Raw genomic sequence first — 8,390 nt, forward strand, 5'->3', positions numbered from 1 at the left:
TTATTTGGGGCAATAATTAGAGTTAAATGTGGTTTCCAGCCTCGTTTACACGTCCAGAAATAAGGTCATTTTTTCATGGTCAGATTTTGTGGTTAAAAACTCAAAATCAGGCTTGGTAAACATTTTTTTTCGTGTTCAGCACATAATTTTCATTTAGAAAAAAGTATTTACCAACTTTTCCTCGAGTTTGCCGACAGAAGTTTTATTAGCGGCTTTTCACCAAAAATGTCCCAGTCGTTGACTCTGAAATGGCTTGTTTTCTTTTTCCATTCTCTCGCCGAGGGTGTGCTTGTATTCTTTTATAAGTCATGCGATTCAAGAAAATTCACTGCCAAACTGGTGAATTCCAAATAAATTTCGCTTCGTGATTCATGCGATGTGGGTTTTTCGCGAGAAATTTACCGTGGAATTTACTAGGTAAGCAATGAATTTTTCTATAGAAGAAAGCAAACAAAGTGGTTTAATTAATCAAGCAGTAACCAGAAACGCGGGCAATTCGAAAATTTTTTATTCCACTAAAGGCAGTAAGAATAAAGAACCAGGGAGCTCCGCCTTTATATATATTGAACTGCACCGAAAATCAAGCTAATATATTGGTCATCGAATTTTTTTACATCAATTAAATTTTTTTACAAATTACTTAAAATAGATAGGTACTAAGTACATTGGCTTTTTTTTTAAGTTAAGAAAAATATGTTATACTCTTATGGGTGAGGGCAGTAATTGATTTCAATCCCAATTCAACGCTCAGTGGATACAATAGTCTTTCTCTTTTATTACAAGCAAATTATGGAACAAGAGGCCAATTACAGTTCGAAATCGTGATATTATTACAGATTTTAACAAAGTTTTACGGCATAAGCAAATGGAGATATGAGTGAAATTAGAGAATAATTTCACTTGCGTTTTGTACAAAATCAAATTAATTTCCCTCGAAAGGCTCGGACAGTTATTTGATTTTGGACAAAACGCTAGTGAAATTATTTCCCTATTTCACGAGTATACCGGTCGATTAGCTATTGTGATCATGATTACGTTCATGAGACGCGGGTTTTTAGTGGGTTTTTTTTTTTTGTTTTTGTTTATTGTATTGGTACCCTAAGCTTTAAAATACGAGGCTATTGTTTGGTTGAAAGTAATGTGTATCCCTAGGAATCTGGGCATTTTGATCGTTCCAAGTACATGGACGAGTTCACGCTCTTGAGTCATGGGTAATCAGGGGAAGATGGAGAGAAGGTTTGTAAGGAAGTTTAAGACGATCAAAAGTATTCATGATATGCAATTTTCGGGTTTTTACTTTCCAAAATCGAAGATATGCACACAAAGATGCAGCAGACTAAATTTGGAGAGAATGGCTATTATAGAAATTATTTTATTAACAAGAGTTTCTGCAATACTTTTCCGGTAATTCCAAAGGCACAAAATTGCAGAGAATGTATGGAAACAAAAAAATTAAGCAATATTTAGGAATTCCAAGGAACGGACACCAAGTCTAGATCATCTCAGTTGTGAATATGAACTCATTTGTTTGGTTTATGAAAGCGAAAGTCTATAAAGTAGAGTCATGTATGATGCAATCAAGAGCGTGAACTCGTGATGTGTTCATACGCAAATATTTTATCTCATGAGCGAAAAGGAGGGCCTTTAATAGCATAGTGATTTGTTTTCGGCCTCCCTATGATCCACCAACATAGCGTCACTAAGTTTGGTGAAACTCTTCCACATATAATTATAACTGTTCTGTGCCTGCCTCATACGGCCCTGAAAAAAGTAGTACAATGGTACTTGAGCGTAGGCCTTGGCAGAAAAACTAATCTTAGCCAAAAGGTCGAGAAGCGATCAAGATACGGGATACTTAGTTTAAAAGAAATTGTGGGGATACGGGATATTGGGGGGGTGGGGGGGAGGGGATGAGGAGATACGGGATATTTTAAAAAATAGGAACGCATTGCGTAAGTGTGGTAGTGTAGTAACTTTACAGTGTTTTATTTCCATAACTGTAACTGAGCTGCGTTTTCTTTTTCAGGAGATTCAAGTTGTGATATGTAGCTCTAATAGTACGCGATTTTGTTTTGGTATCGTAAGTAATTACAATGCCATAGTAGATGTCTTTGCTACATACCCCCTGAGAAGACATGTGGTTCAGTAAAATACTAAACCCAGAAAGACTGAAAAAAAAAAAACGAAATCAAGCAACATGGGCCTCAAGGCTGACATGTTGATCATTTTCAACCACAAGCTTAATTAAGCGTGTTCTCTGAAAGCTTTTCGAGACAAAAGTTTACTGAAGTTAAGGTAATTCCTTAGTATTGCATTGCGCATCCCAACTGCGCACGATTTTCGCGTCATTAGCGCGCGCACATAAGCCCGTGCGCGTACAAAATGTAAGAAATTTCCCTCAATCTAAGCCCGATAGCGAAATAAATGCTCCTTTTATCTCAAACGAGCAAACGAGCACGGTGACACCCGAGTTTTTTTTTCAGGTATTTGCTAAGAACAGTCTAATAAAGCACATATTTGAAGAAGAAAAGAAGTTTGATAGTAGAACATGATTTTTTTGGGAAAACAGTTCCGTACTGGGTGTATTTTGGCCAAGGCGAGGAATTCAAGCTAACCACGGAACTGTCCCAAAAAGTGCACTATCCCCACAACCAGGCAATCAAAGACGGCGTGAAGGAAGCAATACTGCTTATGTGAATAAAAGAAGCTTTATTTTCAAAATAAAATTTTGTGTTTTTGAAGTAACCAAGACTTAATTAGGTATGCAGGTGATTCGTATTTTTAACGCGCAACCAGTAAAAATACTCCATTTTAAGAGCCTGCTGACGCGTAAACAAGCACGGTGACCCCATTTTTTTATTGCATTTTTTTAATGTTCATATCATGAATGTTAATTATGCCAAGTTGCCAAAAAAGTTTGATAGTAGAATAATTTCAAGGGAATTACCTTAACTCTGTCCGGAGGGATTAGTATCTGGATGAGAAACACCAAATATGCGATTTCCTGTCAAGAACATACGACCGAAATTTTTATTTTAACGCTCAAAAAGCGGAACTGTGCAAGGAACAAATCTTGTTAGCCTGCTTTACGTGAATTAAATGTTGACGCAAAAGTAAATAAATATTGATATATAGTTTTTAAGAAGAGCAGAAGTAACTTTTTAAGTGTCGATCGTGAATAAAGATTTGCCGTCAGCAACAAAATTTGCGAGATGAAAACATAAATTTTGAGCCAAGAATATAACAAGTTACTATTTTGGGAGATTTTTGTCACGTTCAACTATTCTATCGTATTTTGCTTGTACAAGACAAGTAAAATTGCAAAATCATAGTGACATCGATTTTAGCGGACGCCACTGATCAAGTTACCTTGCGTGTTGATACTAACAACTCACGAAACAAAGGATGCATCTGTGACAAAATGACGGTTTTTTGTTAGTTGGCCTTTTTTCTTTCAAGTTACAAAATTCGGCAAGATATATGTGATCACAAAGTAGTTTAAAGTCAAGACCCTTCGGATAGGGTTAGTACTCGGGATGAGGGATCTCTGCGAAGTCCCCGTAACGGCGGTAGCTAATTTTTGGTTAAAAATTGATTTCATTTTTTATTTTGTTTTGCAGTTGAAGGATATTTTCTTATTTTCTTTAAAATGGAAGATGAAAATAAACATTTGTAAACGACCTTTCAGTAGAATTTTTCTTGTGATTTAATTACTTTTCTGTCAAAAATTTGCATAACAGAGAAAAACACCACGCACACAACAAATGTTATCGCATCTTCTCTCGTTGAATTCCTAAGCTAAACACGGGAACTTTTGGTTGCTATTGGTCAAAGTAAAAAACAGCGGCCAATAAAATGTGTCGTTTTATTTTGGACAAAATTACACTTTCCAGACTTAACAAAAATTAGCCAATGATAGCTAACGTTACAATTTGTGGATACGAGGAATAACCAACGATCCCCATTTTATAACGTGGGTTGCCCTAGGGGGCATCCCACGTAACAATAATTAAGACCCAAAGTCATTTCCTTCAGTAACGCATATTCTTAACAGTGCAATATCCCCTTACAACTCCATACAAAGGACATTTTTGCAACGCCGGAAATTCTTTGACAACCGCAAGTTTCGTTGAACACACCCCTTGTTCTCACATGTGAGCCACGGTTATTAAACATCGTCACTGTGTTTATCATACTCTTTTACCTTTTCTGCTATAAGCCAAAGGCTATTTTCTTCAGGTTCAGAAATTCTTGGTACAATATGAGTGACGCCGCATCAGTGTTCAACTGTGCTTTTACAGGATCTCTTGATGATCGATTGCAATGTTGTATTTGGTGAGTGGTCCGAGTGTTCTTTTTGTAAACTGACAACATGGAGTTCTGTCACCTTTAAAGAAAACGTATTTTGACAGTAAATTCTACCTGTTATAGTTTCATCACTATGCTCAAACCAGTTAGTTTGAATTGTGGCCATTCCGGCTGCAAAACGTGCTTTGAGGGGATGACCACATCCACAAATTCATCAAAATGCCCGATATGCCGGACAGAATTTAATGCTCAAACTTTGAGTGTCAACGTTGCACTCGACAACATCACGAGGGATTTGCCCGTAACATGTCTGAGTAGCGGTTGCAATTGGAGGGGGAGCTATGAAGACGCTGAACAACACCATAAAGACTGCCCAAAACTGGAAATAGAGTGCGAAAATGAGGGCTGCCAACACGTGTTCGCCCGTGAACACATGGCCACTCACGCTGCATCTTGTCAGAAAAGGAAGATTCACTGCCCAGATTGCAGCAAAAGTGTGACTTCAGACAGCCTCTTGGCTCACCGAACAACACGTTGTTACCACGCAGTTACGCAGTGCCCGCTATGTGAAAAAACATTACCCCGGTGAGTTTTTTATTCAGTTGGTTCATAAAATATTTTTGCCCTGCGATGATCATTTATATCTTCATGTAGTTTGCAATGTTGGGTTACTACTCATGTCTGTGATTTTCGCGCGAGTGCCACACGCGTTATCTTCTCTGTCAAAACATTATGCTATTTCTGACAGTTGTAGCCTGCGAAATTGGCAGAAATGGATATTTTGCCGGCACGGACCAGAGGACTGGGTCGGGTTGTCTGGTGGGGATTATGGGTAATTTGTCGACAAATAGTGATCCATTAGGGACTTGAATCAGTCTAGGTTCCGCTTTCTTCGCCTACTTTTTTGTTAAATTTTCCCCTTAGCCTCCATAGCGGAGGGGGCACTTGCGTAGGGTTTTGGAGATTTTTGGATTTTCGTATCCGGCAGGTGCCCAGTGTACTTTTCCTTTAACAAGTTTTTAGGAGGTCAGTACCATTAAGTATGCTAACGTATTGTTATGCTAGAGCGGAGTTTGTATGCATTCGGTAAGCAAAATAAACCGGCTTGTGGCGCTTGCTGTCCTACTTGCCAATGTATCTACACAGTTGTGTTGTGATTGAGTTAGTCAAAATTGTGTAATTTCACCCTGGTGGCCTGCTGGTTAGCGGGATGAAATTAAATGAAAAGATTATCCTTCTTAGAAAAGATTTTTGTACGTATTTTTTTTTTCGTGGGAGATGATTAATAAGTATCTCAGGCGCTCTCAGTTTGTTGGCCATTGCAGTTATTTTAGGTCGAATTGGTTCAGAATTAGTAAAGTTGTATATACATACCCATTTGTAGGAGCCACATCAATCTGCACCTCCAGAGATGCCCGAACAAAGCCTGTGAATGCGAGGTTCCCGGCTGTGGGCGCATATTGAAACGCCAAGATATGACTGTACATCGGCAGGAAGCAGCCATCTCTCACTTCAATCTACAGCAGGGAGAAATTCAACGACTACGCCGGCTCATACATGAAAAGGTAAAACCATGAAGTTTAGTTTACATTGTCTCGCCGTTTGAAGGGGCAATTATTGTAACGTATTTCGTATTTTTGGGGGTTTTGAAATTTTACATCAATGTACTACTCTGAAAACCTCTTCACAGGACAGCAATACTGCCACAACCCTCAAAGAGAGGAATGTTGCATCCTTCGTATGGACCTTGAAGAACTTTCCCGACATTCTGGCCAGGCAAAGTTTTCGTAATGCATCCATAACTAGCCATCTGTTTTCGTTCGAAGGAGAAAGGTGGAGGGGTGTCATCAACCCACAAATGGATTTGTTCCTGCAACTAGTGTCGAGTGTCAATACTATTACTGTGGAGTTAAGGTATGAAAGAATTACACAATCACCTTACTGGCTAAAGATTGTATCGCAGAGATTAAAGACAAGTACGATTTGCGTACTAATAATATACACGAAAAAATTACTCAATTCTGATTGGCTGAGAAAGGAGTGCAGCTCTTCTGTAACACGAGTGCAAAATGTGTAACACGAGTGCAAACTAGCTACTTGTAACACGAGTGCAAATTACAAAGGCTTTCTGATTGGCTAAACACACAAAAGAAACCAACAAGAACCAATCAGATTAGAGCTGTTTCTATAGCAACATATTGGCGGAAATTTTAACACCGAGCGTTCATTATTATTGAGGATGATTCTGATTGAACGTTTACTTTTCCTAATTATTGTAAAGCGAGTTTTCTTTACATAAATTTAAAACGCTTGAAAGGTTTTAAATCAGTCCTCACACATTTCCAAGTTCTAATTTGAATGATTTTGAAAGTGTCGGTCTTGTAAGTTTGCATTTGACAAACGTTGTAATTTGTTTCAGCCAATCAGTTGAATGAACTAAAAAAAAGCGCGCCCTGTCAAAATTTTTTTGTTGTAGTTATGTTTTTCGTGTATATTATTAATAAGTAATCACATGATTTTTCTCGTGCAATTTGGAATAAATAAGCACTTGTAAATTTTTCAAAGACCACAAAGTGCACTCGCCCTACGGGCTCGTGCACTTTTGTTGGCCTTTGAAAAATTTACTCGTGCTTATTTATTCCAAATTGCACTCGAAATCATGTGATTACCTATACTAATTGATAACTCTCAGGTCAGTTGGAATTTCACAAGTGATATTTTTTGTGATATGTTGACCACAATCGCTCATGAATTTATGGCAAATATATATTGACAACACATTTATAATGTTGAAATCGACAACGAACAACAATTAATACCCAGGGGTCGGTGGCTCAAAGATATGGTTAACACTAACCGTTAATTAAGAGGTTTCAAAACCTATAGGTTTCCAAGGTATTTAACGCTAATTAGCGCTAACCATTCTTCAAGCGACCCGAGCCAATTCTCTTGGCTAAGCACATTTCATTGTAGCTAGCAGGTTCAGTTACCGTAACCCTAAAACCAATAATTCATCGCAGTGTGGATACTACGACACCACGGCATCAAGAATTCAAGAAAATACTACTAAATAATAAAAGCGCACCACTTAATGAAATTCTTATTTCGTATGTCTTTGTTTTTATCAGGATTGTGGTGATGCCTGAGTCAGAGCGTGAACAAAGTGTTCTGCATCTTGGCCATGCTACCCTGAAAGAAGGGGAGATGTGGGGTAGGAGCATGGCCAACATCAACAGATGGGTGGATGGAGATGGCAAGCTAACAATAAAGTTCTTAATTTATTATTTACAATTTAATTGACTTTTACTGCTAACAATACTTATTATACAGCCTTTTGATATGATTTATTTCAAAAAAGCACAATGGATTAAAGTTAGGTTTTCAACTACTTGTTCAAAGCACGATCCAGGTAATCCAGGGTTAGGGTTAATTCGTTTCTTAGTTTTTAGACTTGATTTTGGACTAAAACTTAACATTCCTGACAACCCAATGAGATGATACGAAATATAATATGGCACAAAGGGCTATTCGTAGTTAACTTTCAGTTTTGGCCACTTTGAGAGGACAACGTTTACAAAACATTTCGAATTTTCAATCCATTTCCATCCTCTCCATCCTTGGCTGCAAACAACAAAGAATAGCTTCAGTGCACTTCAGTGGTTATTGGTAACAAAAATGCAGCATTATTTTTCGGTCTTCAGTGATGCAAAGACGTCTTTCAGTGTTATGAATTTTGACTAAAATAGCGTGACACTTCCATTTAAAATACAGTGCGTTAAAGAACTATCAATTGTGGATTAGCATTAATTAGACTGCGAGAAGTCACTTTCTGGATAACCAAGAGCACAAGCCATCAACGAGATAAAGAGATTATATCGAGGAGAATAAACGAGAATAAACAAGAATGCCCGCCACCTGCCGCTATGCAACACCACCCCCCCCCCCCCCCCAACCCAAAGCTTTTTTTCTTCTCATTTCAGATTTTTCGCGCGTCCGCTTGACTGCCGAGAAAGGGACTGCTGGCAGTCTAAGTGTTAACTTAATTAATCGGCTTTAGAAAAACCAGGCCCAGCAGTAGAATA

Source organism: Montipora capricornis, chromosome 1, assembly GCF_036669925.1.
Source record: "Montipora capricornis isolate CH-2021 chromosome 1, ASM3666992v2, whole genome shotgun sequence".
Lineage (NCBI taxonomy): Eukaryota > Metazoa > Cnidaria > Anthozoa > Scleractinia > Acroporidae > Montipora > Montipora capricornis.